Below are 15,743 nucleotides of genomic sequence, written 5' to 3' on the forward strand. Positions count from 1 at the left end.
GACAGACACATTGTTTTGATGAAACTTGCTTTTTATTAAGGAGCCAAGAAGGAATCACCTAGAGTCCCTCTACAGGAGCAGAAGTACAGGACTTACAGCTGGTTAAACTGGAAGCCCCCAGGTGGGTCCCCAAGAGAGACACAGGATGAGAGTTTCAATAGAGCAGCAAGTCCAGGATACAAATGAGATCACTGAGAAAGGAATTCTCACCAGACTTGGAGGGGGAAGGAGGGAAAGGGAGGATACTTTCCAACCAGAATTAAGGTTTATCTGGGGAGGGAGGCGAATTTTTCTTCCACCAGAGGAATGCCCTGTGAGAGAAAAACAATTTTGATTACTATCTGAGACTGGTCAAAGGAGGAGACTGGGGAAAAGGAAGGGAAGAGAAGCCAATATTATAGAAATGCACAATCCTGGCCTTAGAAGGAGGAAAATTGGAGAAAGAAGATGAGGCTCAGGAAGTGGAGGCAGGGAATTGCCCCCCCCCAATTCCTAGAATGCAGGGACCACATCTCCTGCTTAGCCCAGGTCATTCCATAATACAGTTCCTTAATGGTTGTTCCTTGAATGGAGGAATGAAGCAATAGTCTAGAACCCAGAAGAGTCCTTCAGAGGAGAATGGGAAAGGAGGCAGTAAGCTTTGACTAAATCAATATAAAGCCTCTTTTCAGGAAGACAAGTCCCTGACCTCAAGGGCCTTCCCAAGGTTGGATGGTGGTTAGAGGAGGGGAGAGGGGGAAGCAGAGAAGCTCTGGGAGAGGGGTAGATTGAAGATTCACCCAGGCGTGTCCCTCTGGATTCTGCTTCTGTTCAGAGAGATGAGCTCTTCTGGTAGGACTTCATGAAGGTCCCTCTTCTGTAAGCTGGAGATGGGGCAAGAAGAGCCAAGTGAGGGAAGGGGCTCAGCTTGAGTGGAATGAGGGTAATGAGAAGATACTGGTGGGGTCCTTGCATGTTTACACACACACACACACACACACACACACACACACACACACCTTATCTGTTCTTCCATCCAAGGGATAGGATCTGGCTGGAGGTGGCCTTGGGTTCCATTAGTGGAAACCAAATAGGACAAGTCCTCCTTCCCAGTCCCTATGTGGGCCAGAAGCAACAGTACCACTGCAATCAAGATCATCCTTGATGTCCGAAAAGTCATCATCTGCAGAAGGAGAGGTAGCTTCAGTCTCCTCACTATATATAGTTCGTCCCTTGCCTTCCCAACTCCCCTTCCTATTCACCAGCTCTAAGAACCCCAGGAGTAACCAAAAGATTTTAGGATTCTGACTTGGGAGGGAATTTAGGCTCAACCTTCTCATTTTACAGTTGAAGCAATGAAGCTTAGAGAGACCCAACTCACCCAAGGTCACACAGGATATAACACCACTTATGCAGACTTAGGAACAGAAACCTAAATACATTCACAAACACAACCAGCTTCTCTGTTTTCCCAATCCCAGTTTGGACACCAATAAGTGGTGTTTTACTGGTCCACCTGATCCCATCACTATCTTGGCTCTTCCTTACCTCTTTACTACAGAATTCTTGTTTTCACAAGGACACTATGAGAAAATAATTAGCTAGAGACTTGACTGCAACCCCTATTTTCCCCTCAGACCACACAAGGCAAGACTCTCAGATTCAGGATCTCTGATAAGACCACCAATACCCTCTATCCCCAAAACACCCTATCCTCTACTAAAGATTCTTCCTCTTGCCTCTGACTGGCTAATTGTCCAGTCTCAGTTTGGATCCCTCTCTCCCCTCAGTCCCAGGTCTTTTCATCACTCTACTAATCTGCTAACTCTCAGAGTTCAGTGTCCTCTTCTAGTCCCTGTCAGTCCACTCTCTGTTTTCTATGGAGACAATGATCTCTTCCCCCCATCCCTGAATCCTATCCCCAAACCCTTCCTTCTTTGTACCTTCCTTAAGTACTCACTGTATTAATATGGGAGGTTGTGAGCAAGACTGGAGCCACGTTGGGGTTTTAGCTTTTTGCTGGGTCAAGCTGCCTCCTTCTTGGGCTCTTTCCTCCTAGGGCTTATATTGCTTTCTGGGAAGGAGGGAAGGGGAGAAGAGAGGGTGATTAAGAGAGGGGGAGGGGATAAACTGAAAGAACAGAGAGAGGAGGAGGTCCGACTTCCTCATCTAACAGGACTGATCACCTGGCTTCTTCACCAACAGTGAGAAAGATTCTGTTGCTACCTCCTTAGGAGCTGGAGTGGAAGAGATTGAAAGAGACAAGGCTAAGGGTTCCTCTGAAGAGGAGCCCCATTCTCATGCTATCTGCTCCACTCAGATAAACCAATAAAGACCCAAGTGTAGTTAGGCTTTAGGATCTAGAGGGTGAGGGCTGTGCTTTGCATCCCTGCCAAACCTGCCTCTTCCACCAGGAGTTTCCATTTAGACATAGCTTTCCTCTCGTCAGTAAAAGCTCCCTTCCCAGAAAAATCTCACCTCATCAGAAGTGGAAAAGGGAGCAGCCTAAGAGGCTTCCACAATTTGTTCAACAGCTGGAGTCCAGGGCAAGTAGAGAGAATAGAAACTCATTGGGAGTTGGGGTCCTGTAGGGACATCCCTGAATCCTGAACTGAGACTGGTCTTGTTTATACTAAGGGTCAGGAGTGGCCCCAGACTGCATATCTAAAGGAGGAAGTGCCTATAGGAGACCCCTTATAGATGTCCTCTAGCCACAAGGAAACAAGTATTTATTGTATTGTAATATGCCATTTTCTTGGATGAAATGGCTATTTCTATGATTTGTTGTTTTATAGTCAATTTTTAAAGTTAGGGTATTTAATTTCAAATTAATTTTTGATTTATCATTCTATGCTCCTTAGTTTCATGCAATTTTTATTGCATCATGATCTTGCATTTATTATTTCTACCTTTCTATATTTTTTCTGCATAAGGTTTTTATGCCCTATTACATGGTTAATTTGATATAGGTGCCATGTCCTGCAGAGAAAAAAATATGTTCTTTTCTAACCCCATTCAGTTTTCTCCAGAGGTATATCATACCTAAGTTTTCTAAGATTTTACTCATCTTAGTTTCATTCTAGGTTATTCATGATAAGACTTATGTAATTCTGGAGAGAAAGGTTGAGGTCTCCCACTATTACAGTTTTGCTATGTCTCCTAATTTGTTCAACTTTTCCTCTAAGAATTTAGATGCTTGGGGCAGCTAGGTGGCGCAGTGGATAAAGCACCAGCCCTGGAGTCAGGAGTACCTGGGTTCAAATCCGGTCTCAGATACTTAATAATTACCTAGCCGTGTGGCCTTGGGCAAGCCACTTAACCCTATTTGCCTTGCAAAAACCTAAAAAAAAAAAAAAAAAAAAAAAAAGAATTTAGATGCTTTACCACTTGGTACATATATGCTTAATAATGATATATCTTCATTGCCAGTGGTGTCTTCTAAGACGATTTCATTTCTTATCCCTTTTAATGAAATCTATTTTTGTTTTTGCCTTATCTGAGATCAGGATTGCTACCTCTGATTTTTTTTTTACTGCCACTGAAGTGTAGTCCTTTTTATGTCTTTATTGTTTTAATCCTATCTTAGACCTACAACCCCTCTGTCAAAATATACCCCTTTTATCTGTCCTGATACAAGCACAATTCTCAAAGTCTAATTGATTGGTTGATTGGTTGATTAATTTACAGCATTGCCTCATAGTCACTAAATATACTCCCTCTATACTCTCTATGGACACACATTCCTCATGAACCAAAGTTTCATGCAAAGCATGATTTGATTTGATTTGATTTGATGTTTTATTTTATGAACCGTTTATACATCCATCCCTCCAAGCACACTCCCTCCAATTGTAGCCAAAGCATCAGGTAATGCAAAATTGTTTCGTGATCTTTTCCATGTCCCTCTAAGCATATGCTCTCTTTGTCTCTGTAGTACTCCAACCATAACCCTACAAACCTACTCAACCAAAGTATTGGGTACACTCTCTCCTTCTGTCCTTTTAGCCCTCCAACCATAGCACTATAATCCTTGTTAATTGGATAATGGACAAATGCAAGATAACTTCATGATCTTTTTTATGTTTATCCCTTCTAAGTACCCTCCAACCCCCCTTCTCTATTGTAGTACAACCAACTTTAACTAAAGTATCTAGTAAAGTGAGATCACTTCATGATTTAACTATGTATATACCCTCTAAGTATTCTCCCTTCCTCAGTTTCTTTAGGAAATTCCACCCTCATAATCAACATCCTTTCATGTCTTATTTGTACCCATATCATCTAAGTACAATCCCTTCAACTATATTCAACCCTTTAACTATCCTAAGAGAAATATAACTCTTCAGCACTGTAAGTATTGTCTTCCCTGGAAGGGATGTATACACTTTAATGTTCTTGACTAGAGGTGTTTTTTCCCCACCATTCCATCTATCTATTGATGTATTTCTTTTTTTTTTTTACTTTTTTTTTTTTTTGCAAGGCAAATGGGGTTAAGTGGCTTGCCCAAGGCCACATGGCTAGGTAATTATTAAGTGTCTAAGACCAGATTTGAACCCAGGTACTCCTGACTCCAAGGCCGGTGCTTTATCCACTATGCCACCTAGCCTAGCTGCCTATTGATGTATTTCTTGAGTCTTATATTTGAAGATCAAATTTTCTGTTAAGTTCTGGTTATTTTAGCAGAAAATTTTAGAAGTCCTCAATTTCACTGAAAATCCATCTTTTCCCCTAACAGAATATGCTGAATTTTTCAGGGTAGTTAATTCTTGGTTGTAATGCAAGGTCCTTTGCACTCCAAAATATCATCTTCCAGCCCCCCCATCTTTTAATGTTGAAGTTGATAAGTCCTGTGTCATTCTGATTGTGCTTCCTTTGTATTTAAATTACTTCTTTTTGGATACTTGCAGTATTCTCTTCTTTACATGATAATTCTGGAATTTGACTATGATATCCCTTGGAGTTTTTATTTTGAGGTCTCTTTCTGAAAGTGTTCTATGTATTTTTCAAGGACTATTTTGTTTCATGATCTAGTGTATTAGGACAATTTTCCATGAGAATTTCCTGGAAGTTGTTTTTCAACCTCTTTTTTTGATCTGGGCTTTTGGGGAAATCAGTAACTCATAAATTATCTCTTCTGGATCTGTTTTCCAATTCTTTGTTTTTTTTAAATGTACTTTATATTTTCTTCAATTTTTTCAGTCTTTTGATTTTATTTAATGGAATCTTGGTCTCATAGTCATTCATTTTACTTTGTCCATTTCTAAGTTTTAGGGTTTTATTTTATTCAGTTAGTCTTTGTGTTTCCTTTTCCAGTTGGTTAATTCTACTTTTTTTATGAGTTATACTCCCTTTCCAGTTAGTCCATTTTATTTTGTTGATGAGTTACATTCTTTTTCCAATTGGTTATTTTTACTTTTAAAGGAGTTTATTTGGTCAATTTTTCATAATTCTTCTGCATGATTTTTCCTTTTTTTTCTTCCTCTCTTCTTTGATTTTTAAAATCTTTTTTAAAGTTCTTCCATGAGGTTTTGGACTTGAAATCCTTTAAGACTTCCCATGTAGGTAATATGTCACTGCTTTCTTCTTCTGAGAGGGTATTTTTATCAACTCTATCTGAAGAGAAGCTTTCTATGGTTAGCAATTTTTTAAATTTTTTGGTCATTTTGATAGTTGAACTTTGCCTCTAGGGTATAGGGCATTTAGTCCAAGCTTTGTGTGCTGTGATGGGGATCTGTTACCTGACTTACTGCTTGCCTTTGCAGCACAGATATTGCTTATACAGAGATTTTTTTCCTTCTTTAATGTCCAGGCTTTGCCTATGCAGTGATTTGGACTCTATCCAATACTGTCTGTTGCCCCAGTGTCCCAGGGTTCAAACTTTGTCTGGAATTTGGACCTCCCTGCTTGTCTGCTATCTAGTTGACTTGGGACCTGAACTGATATTTAGTTGAGCCAGGACCTGGGCAGCTGTCTACCTGCTGGAACCTGTACTTCATTCTGGCTTTCCATCTCTCCCATCTGGCTAGGCTATACTTCTCTTTTTGCCCCAAGAAGGGACAGATTTCAATGATATCTAGAGTTGAGAACTTGCTTTGTTCCTTTTCTTTGGTAGGATCTGTAACTTTAATATCTTCATTTAACATTGTGTAGGCAAAAGCCCTGGGAGAATGCCACCTTCATTCTGGCATCTTGGCTTCATCCTGGAAGTCAATTGTTCATGGTTTGTCTGAGTCAATATAATAAGAAGGACAGATTTCTGGCCAAGATGGCAGAGAGAAGACAGGCACAGTTCTAAAGTCTCCTGATCTTTCCCCATCTATCATATGAAACAAACCTCTTAACAGAAATCCAACCCACAAAACCCAGAAAGAAAAGCCAGGAGAAAGAACATCCACCTCAGGATTTGTCTCCTGCAGCAGCACTAGATGAATTCAGGCAGGTGAGACTGGGCTCAGAGGGCGGATCATCCCTGGCTCAGCCAGATTAGCAGTTGAATTGGAGCCAGGGAGTCTGAGGGCCCGAGAGCTGGACCTGCTGGATCAGAGATAGGGCTAGATGGCGGGGGCTTGAGTCAACTAGGGAGCAGAGGCACTGGTGTTGGTGCTGTCCCTCTGGAGCTTGTGGACAGGGCTGGGGGGAGAGTTCCAGTATGAGAGAGCTGTGGACACCATCCCTGGGCTCCTCTGGTCTGAGGAATTCTGAGTCCACACCTCCATTATGGCTGAGGCCTCTTCCTGGAACAAACAATTGCAGATGACTTATGCCTCAGGCACAGGTATGTGAGCAGAAGAACCAGCCCATCTGACAATAGAGAGAGGAATGACCTCAGGATAAAGTAAAGCCCACCATTGATTGAAGGCAAAAGAATTCAATAGCTCCAACTCCTCCCTTCAAGCAAGGGGAGAAGGCCTTAATCAAGGTCACAGACACTCCAGAGAAAGCGACCAGCACCTCCTACTGGACATCCAGAGAAATTTCATTCAGTGAGTAAAGCCTCTAGCAATCCCAAGTCCCTGTGAACCAGCCCCTCCCCAACTCAAGGTCTTAGCAAAATGAAGAAGGGTCAGCAGAAAGGTGGATCCATAGAAAAATTCTTGGAAGGAAAATATCCTAACTCAGAGAGACCTAGAAACTCTGAGGAGAAAGACTTCCTTGAAGAAATAAGGAAGGAGCTTAAAAATCAACTGGAAAATTTGGGAGAGACAATTAATACCTTGCAACAAGAAAACAAATCCTTAGAAAGTACAATTGGACAACTACAAAAGGAGAATAAATCTCTCAGATCATCAATTGGACAAATATAAAATGAGAATAATTCTCTCAGATCCTCAATTGGGCAAAAGCAAAAAGAAAAAATTCTCTCAAATCCTCAATTGGTCAAATGGAAAGCTCTTTCAAAAGTAGAATTGACCAATTGGAAAAGGAGTTGCAAAAGATTAATGAAGAAAACTCCTCCCTAAGAAAAAGAATGGGGTCTGCAGAAACTAATGACTCCATGAGACAGCAAGAGCCAGTTAAACAAAATCAAAAAATAGAAAAAATAGAAAATGTAAAATACCTCATCAACAAAACCACTGACCTTGAGAATAGATCGAGGAGGGGCAACCTGAGAATTGTTGGACTTCCTGAAAACATTGAAGAGATTAAAAATCCTGGACTTAATATTACAGGTTCTAGTGATGGGAAACTGCCCTGATACCATGGAAACAGAGGCCAAAGTAGTTATTGAAAGAATACATTGGGGCAGCTAGGTGGCGCAGTGGATAGAGTCAGGAGTACCTGAGTTGAAATTCGGCCTCAGACACTTAATAATTACCTAGTTGTGTGGCCTTGGGCAAGTCACTTAACCCCACTGCCTTGCAAAAAAAAAAAAGAAAGAAAGAATACATCGATCCCCTCCAGAAAAAGATCCTAAAATGAAAACACCAAGGAATGTTGTGGCCAAATTCCAGAACTATCAGATAAAAGAGCAAGAATGACAATTCTACCCAAATTAAATTATTTATCCAGTATCATATGAATCAACCCACTGAAAAACTATGCTACAGATCTAGGAAAAAATAGTAACAAAATTCATCTTGAACAACAAAGATCAAGAATGTAAAGAATATTGACAGAAAAAAATGCAAAGAAAGATGGCCTAGCTATACTAGAACTAAAACTATATTATAAAGGGGCAGTTATCAAAATTGCCTGTTACTGGTTAAGAAAAAGTGGAATGAGGGCAGCTAGGTGGCATAGTGGATAAAGCACTGGCCCAGGAGTCAGTAGTACCTGGGTTCAAATCCAATCTCAGACACTTAATAATTACCTAGCTGTGTGGCCTTGGGCAAGCCACTTAACTCCGTTTGCCTTGCAAACAAAATAAAACCTAAAAAAAAGTGTAATGGATCAATGGATTAGAGTAGGTATAAAAGAAACAGTAGTAAATGATGATAGTAATCTATTATTTGACAAATCTAAAACCAACAGCATCTGAAATGAAACTCATTATTCAACAAAAACTACTGGGAAAACTGAAAAATAGTATGGCAAAAACTAGGTTTAGACTTGTATCTCACACCCTCTCACCAAAATAAGGTAAAAATAGGTACAGGATTTAGATATAAAAGGTGATTCCACAGACAAATTAAGAGATGAAGAAATACTCTATCTGTTGGATCAATGGAAAGGGAGGAAATTTATGACTAAACAAGAAATAGAGTACATGATAAATTGTAAAATGGATGATTTTTTACTATATTAAATTTAAAAGGTTTTCACTAATAAAACCAGTTCAGCCAAGATTACAAGGAAAACAGAAAGCTGGGAAATATTCTTCACTGTTAGTGACTCTGATAAAGGTCTCATTTCCAAAATAGATAGAAAATTGAATCAAATTTCTAAGATTACAAATTATTCCCCAATTGATGGATGGTCAAAGCATATGAACAGGCAGTTTTAAATGAAGAAATTAAAATTATAAATATACATATGAAAAAATGTTTCAAATCATTATTGATTAGATAAATGCTAATTAAAATAGTTATAAGGTATCCCCTCACACCTATCAGGTTGGCTAAAATTACAAAAAAAGGAAAAAAATGAACAATATTGGAAAGGTAATGGAAGGATTGGGATATTAATGCACTGTTGGTGGAGCTGTGAACTAATCCAATCCAGAGAGCAATATGGAACCCTACTCAAAGGACAATAAAACTGATCATACCAATACTAGAACTATATCCAGAAGTAATGATAAAAAAATGGGAAAAGTTCCACCTGTTCAAAAACATTTATAGCAACTCCTTTTGTAATGGTAAAGAATTGGAAATTGAGGAGAGACCAATCAATTGAGAAATGACTGAACATATATGAATGGTATGGAGCACCACTGTTCTAGAAGAAACCATGAATAGTTGAACTTCAGAGAAGCATAGAAAGAATTACATGAACTGATGACATTGTACAATTAATAACAACATTGTGAGTTGATCAACTATGGTGGTTGCAGCTCCTCTCAGCACTTCAGAGATCTAGGATAAGCCTGGGAGACCTGTTTTGGACAACACTATCCACTTCTAGAGGAGAAAAAAAAATACACTATCTGAATGGATATATTATATTCACTTTTTTAAAAACTTCTTTTATTTTTACCTTCCTATCTCATGGTTTTCTTTCTTTTCCCTAAGTACTAACTCCTCATACACAAAATGACTAATATGCAAACATATTAAACACAAATGGACATGAACAACTTTTATTAGACTGTTCACTGCTATTGGGAGAGGGATAGAAAGGGAGGATGGTAGAAAAATTTGTAACATAAATATGCAAGTAGAAGAATGTTGAAAAACTTTCATTACATGTAGTTGGAAAAATAAAATAAAATTAATTTTTCAAAAGTGATTGTTATTCTTTTTTTCCTACCTATAACAATTTTCTCAATTTATTTTTTCTTTTCTTATTGCCAGCATTTATGTCAACCACATTATGTATATTAGGAATGCTAACTTTGGACATCTTTGTTTCATCCTCAATTTTATTAGAAAAGCTTCTATGGAGGCTACCAAAATGGTAGAATGAAAGCGAGAACTCTCCAGAACTCTCCCTCTTGACCCTCCAAATACCTTCATATAATGACTCTAAGCAAATTCTAGAGTGGCAGAACCCACAAAAAGACAGAGTAAAGCAATTACAGCTCAAAATGACTAAGAAGGTCAGCAAGAAAAAAATTGTTGTACAACAGTGAGAGAGAAGCACAGTACAATGAAGGTCACACCAGTGCAGGCTGACCCCAGCAAACCATGAGCAGACCTTGGGAGAATCAGAAGCAGTAACAACTGCTTCTAGAGCTCTCAACCCACAGAGGACAGGGAATCAAAAGGAAACTACAGAGGTTCCTTTGCCAGCAGTGAGGCAAGACTCTGTTGCTTTGCCAATATTCGCATTTGGGTTTGCAATCCTGAATCACGGGCCCAGGGAAAAGAGGACCAAGTAGCACACCAGAGTTTATGACTGCAGAGGAATGAGGACCCCCCCTCACAGTTTCAGGGCAGAAAAGAGTGTTTGTGGTCACTCACAGAGCAGAGCACAGGCCAGGAGAGAAGCAGCCCCTCTCCTTACATCATACCATCTTGGAAGAACTGAAAATTTTCAGGTCCCCAAAAAGTATTCTGAAAACAGCTGCACAAAACCTAGAAGCTTGGGACAGCTCCCTCCATCCTGGAAGCAGAACTCTACTTCAACTAAGAACTAGAATCAAGTCATAAGCTGGGAAAATGAGGGATCAGGGAAAAAACCTCTTACTGTAGAAAGTTACCATGATGACCAGGAAGATAAATATACATACTTAGAAGAAGATAACAAAGTCAATGTTCCTACATCCAAAGCCTTCAAGAAAAATCAAATTGGCCTCGGGCCATGGAAGACCTCAAAAACGGAAAATCAAGTAAGAGAGGTAGAGGAACAATTGGGAAGAGAAATGAGAATGATACAAGAATATCATAAAAAACAAGTCAGAAGTTTAGTTAAGGAGACACAAAAAATAACGAAGAAAATATCACCTTAAAAACCAGACCAGGTCAAATAGTAAAAGAGATACAAAAATCCTATGAGGAGAAGACTGCCTTAAAAAGCAGAACTGGTCAAATGGAAAAGAACTTACAAAAGTTCACTGAGGAAAATAATTTCTTAAAAAATAGAATTGACCATCTTTCTCTCCCCTCTAGCTAGGCGCGCCCTACCCTGCTTCTCCTCCCTTGCTTCCCCTCCCCCATTCCTTTTTTCTCCCTCTCAGAGCACTTGTGCATCTGTGTTCTGAGCTAGCTGCTCCAACCTCCCCAGGAAGAGCTTGTTCAGCAGAAAGGAGGAAAAAAAATATAATATAATCCATCTATCTTCTATCTATCTATCTTTCCATCCTTCTATCTAATCATCTCTCTTAATTCTCTCTTCCCTGAACAAAATTTGAGAAAAGCAAAAGTAAATTCTAACCATGAGGGAAATCGTACATATCCAGGCTGGCCAGTGCGGCAATCAGATCAGTTCGAAGTTCTGGGAGGTGATCAGTGATGAACATGGCATTGACCCCACCGGCACTTACCATGGAGACAGTGACTTGCAGTTGGACCGGATCTCTGTCTACTACAATGAGGCCACTGGTGGCAAATATGTGCCTCAGGCCATCTTGGTTGATCTTGAGCCTGGAACCATGGACTCTGTTCACTCTGGACCTTTTGGCCAGACATTCCGACCTGACAACTTTGTCTTTGGTCAGTCCGGTGCAGGCAACAATTGGGCCAAAAGCGACTATACTGAGGGGGCAGAACTGCTGGATTCAGTCTTGGATGTGGTACGCAAAGAGGCAGAGAGCTGTGATTGCTTTCAAGGCTTCCAGCTGACCCACTCACTTGGTGGAGGCACAGGCTCAGGAATGGGTACCCTGCTCATTAGCAAGATCCAAGAAGAGTACCCTAACTGCATCATGAATACCTTTAGTGTGGTTCCATCTCCCAAGGTCTCTGATACCATGGTTGAGCCCTACAATGCCACACTCTCTGTTCACCAGTTAGTAGAAAACACAGATGAAACCTACTGCACTGATAACGAAGCACTCTATGATATCTGTTTCTGAACCCTGAAGCTGACCACACCAACCTATGGTGACCTCAACCACCTAGTCTCTGCTACCATGAGTGGTGTTACCACCTGCCTTCGCTTTCCTGGCCAACTTAATGCTGATCTTCGAAAGCTGGCTGTTAACATGGTCCCTTTTCCTCGACTCCACTTCTTCATGCCTGGCTTTGCTCCACTCACCAGCTGTGGAAGCCAGCAGTACCGTGCCCTAACCGTGCCTGAGCTCACCCAGCAAGTCTTTGATGCCAAGAACATGATGGCAGCATGTGACCCTCGCCATGGGCGATATCTCACTGTTGCTGCTGTTTTCTGTGGTCGGATGTCCATGAAGGAGGTGGATGAACAAATGCTCAATGTGCAAAACAAAAATAGTAGCTACTTTGTTGAGTGGATCCCAAATAATGTCAAGACCACTGTCTGTGACATCCCTCCCCATGGGCTCAAGATGGCTATCACCTTTATTGGTAACAGCACTGCCATCCAGGAGCTCTTCAAGCATATCTCAGAGCAGTTCACTGCCATGTTCCATCAGAAGGCCTTCCTCCACTGGTACACAGGGGAGGGGATGGACGAGATGGAGTTCACTGAGGCTGAGAGCAACATGAATGATCTCGTTTCTGAGTACCAGCAATACCAGGATGCCACTGCTGAAGAGGAGGAGGATTTCGGTGAGGCGGCAGAAGAAGAGGCCTAAGGAAGATAAATCTGCCACTTCAGCCTTCTCAACTCTCCCAACATTCTTTCCCCATCACCCTTTTCTTCTAATGTTTGCATTTCCTGCCTCCATCTTCTTTTTCTCTCCTTTGTAGGTGCTGAGCTCTCTGCCCCCATTCTTCTTTATGACCTGTCATTTCATTATTCTTTTTCTCTGCACTCCCAGATTTTTCTCTTAAGTAGCAGAATGTCGCCCAACTCAGAGCCTCAATTTAGGGGCCTTTACCTACTAAGTACCCTGAACTAAAATGGCGAACAAGAATAAAGTCCAGAACTCTTTGGTTTCCCTTGATGAAGATGGAGACCAAGATATCAGATTCCTAGTGGGGAGAATTCTCTTAGGAGAAAGGGAGGAAATGGAGTGTTCATTCCATAAAAGTCTGTTGGCAGACATCATATCTATCATAACTGTCATCTCTACATACTTCCCAATTTATCATATTACTATCTCCAGGTGCCCTTCCCTTTCTCTCTACTCTCCAGCTCTGGAGGAAGTATCAACAGTATTATTGCCCCCAGTGTTGGTTTCTCCCAAGTGTTCATTTTTCTTTGAAGGGAGAACTTCAGCTCTTTTTTCCTCCCCCCATTTTGGGATCCACTCACCCTTCCCCAGTCTGAAAGGTGAGAATTGCTTTAACTCCTAAAATTCTGGAGAAGTCCCTTATTTGGGAAGGATTTCAATTCTCTTCCACCTGCCCCTCCCCCAATCAATTCCCTCCAAAAGAAGGGAGCAGGGGAAACAGGACACTTCCATTCTCATCACCAAACTTGCCTTCATTTTCTCTCATCCATTCCACTTCTGCAGTTTCTATATTGGGTTCTTCCCACTCCCACTTCCTAGGTTTCTGTTTTTTTGTTGAACTTGCTGCTTTTTTTCATATTGAAAAGATGTCCCCTCCCCCAAACCCAAAAATAAACAGGAAATGAGGGAAAAAATAGAATTGACCAAATAGAAACCAATGACTTCATTAGAAATCAAGAAACAGGTGGAGCCAAGATGGCGACATGAAGGGATCAAGTCTTAGGAGCTCTCTGATAAAAAACTCATAAACTAAGGACTCTAACTAAACTTTCGAGAGACAGAACCCACAAAGGGACCCAGTGAGGCAGTTCTCCTACTCAAGGTAACCTGGAAAAGAACAGAAAGGCTCTGCTCCCCGGGGCGGAGGGGCAGCCTGCCAGAGGGGTGGCCCGCCAGAGCGAAAGAACTTCAGCCTCCCAGAGGCAGCCCCAGGGCACTGGGAGCCTGAGCTCACAGTAGCGGGGGAGTCTCCTGAGCTGCACCCCGGGGAGCACCAGCACAAAGTGGGGGAACAGCGGGGGACCTCTGCCAGAGCAAGCACGTGGAGCTCAGCCCTCAGGGCACACAGCCAGCAGCCTGGTCTTTCGTCAGCCTAGACCCGGAAACAGAAGCAGGTGGAGCCGGTAAGCAGGAGCCCCCAGGGCATGAGCCCATTGAGCTGAGGGAGGGGAGTGAAGAGAGACTGCAGAGCTCTGTCCTCTGCCTCTGGAACAGGACTCTGGGGCTCTGACCACATTCAGATCCTGATCCCAGTCTAGGCCCCCCCACATAGAACAGCAGGGCCCCCCCCACCTCAGCCCTGTGGCAGAGGGGGGCGCTTATGGTCATTCACAGACCAGGAGGGAGGACAGAACCTCACACACTGAGACCCTTGTGGGAGTGTCCCAAAAGCTCAGGAAGCACCCCCCAAAAAACAGGCTTAGGCTGGGAAAATGAACAAAGAAACAAGAGGAAGACCATTGAGAAATATTTTGCAAATGAGCCCAAGAAGGATCAAAATACTCAGTCTGAAGATGAGGAAGCATAAGCTCCTGCATCTAAAGACTCCAAGAAAAACAGAAATTGGGCTCAGGCTATGATAGAGCTCAAAAAAGACTTTGAAGATCAAATGAGGGAGTTAGAAGAAAAACTGGGAAAAGAAAGGAGAGAGATGCAGGAAAAACATGAAAATGAAGTCAGCAGCTTAGTCAAGGAAATCCAAAAAAATGCTGAAGAAAATAGCATGCTAAAAAACAGCTTAGGTCAAAGGGATAAAACAGTTCAAAAAGTTATTGAGGAGAAGAATGCTTTAAAAAGCAAAATTGGCCAGATGGAAAATGAGATAAGAAAACTCTCTGAGGAGAATAAATCCTTCAGACAAAGAATAGAATTCAGGGAGATTGATGAATTTACCAGAAATCAGGAATCAATATTTCAAAACCAAAAAAATGAAAAATTAGAAGAAAATGTGAAATATCTCACTGAAAAAACAACTGATATGGAAAACAGACTTAGGAAAGATAATTTGAAAATTATTGGAATACCTGAAAGTCATGATCAGGAAAAGAGCCTTGACATCATTTTCAAAGAATTACTACAGGAAAATTGCCCTGATATTCTAGAAAAAGAGGGCAAAATAGAAATGGAGAGAATCCACCGATCCCCCCGAGAAAGAGGTCCCAAAAAACCAACCCCCAGAAATATTATAGCCAAGTTCCAGAACTCCCAAGTCAAAGAGAAAATATTACAAGCAGCCAGAAGGACACAGTTCAAATATCATGGAGCTGCAGTCAGGATCACACAGGACTTAGCAGCAGCTACATTGGAAGCTCGTAGGGCTTGGAATACAATATACTGGAAGGCAAAAGAATGCAGCCAAGAATGAATTACCCAGCAAGGCTGAATGTCCTCTTCCAGGGAAAAAGATGGACTTTCAATGAACCAGGGGAATTTCAAAGGTTCCTTTTGGAATGGCCAGAGCTGAACAGAAGGTTTGATCTTCAGATACAGGACTCAGGTGAAGCATGGAGATTGGAGGAGAGGGGGGGAAATATGAGTGACTTAATGAGGATGAACTGCATTATAGAAAAATGATACTGATAATATTCATATGAACCATCTCAGTTAATAGAGCAGGTAGAGGGAGCTTTTA

At 41.3% G+C, this 15,743-nt stretch overlaps 1 pseudogene; it reads left to right on the forward strand.

The window, feature by feature from the left end:
- Nucleotides 1-11,310: 11,310 nt before the first annotated feature.
- On the forward strand, nt 11,311-12,848 carry LOC141511384 (tubulin beta chain pseudogene; annotated as a pseudogene).
- The last annotated feature ends 2,895 nt before the right edge of the window (nt 12,849-15,743 follow it).

Source organism: Macrotis lagotis, chromosome 2 (assembly GCF_037893015.1).
Source record: "Macrotis lagotis isolate mMagLag1 chromosome 2, bilby.v1.9.chrom.fasta, whole genome shotgun sequence".
NCBI lineage: Eukaryota > Metazoa > Chordata > Mammalia > Peramelemorphia > Peramelidae > Macrotis > Macrotis lagotis.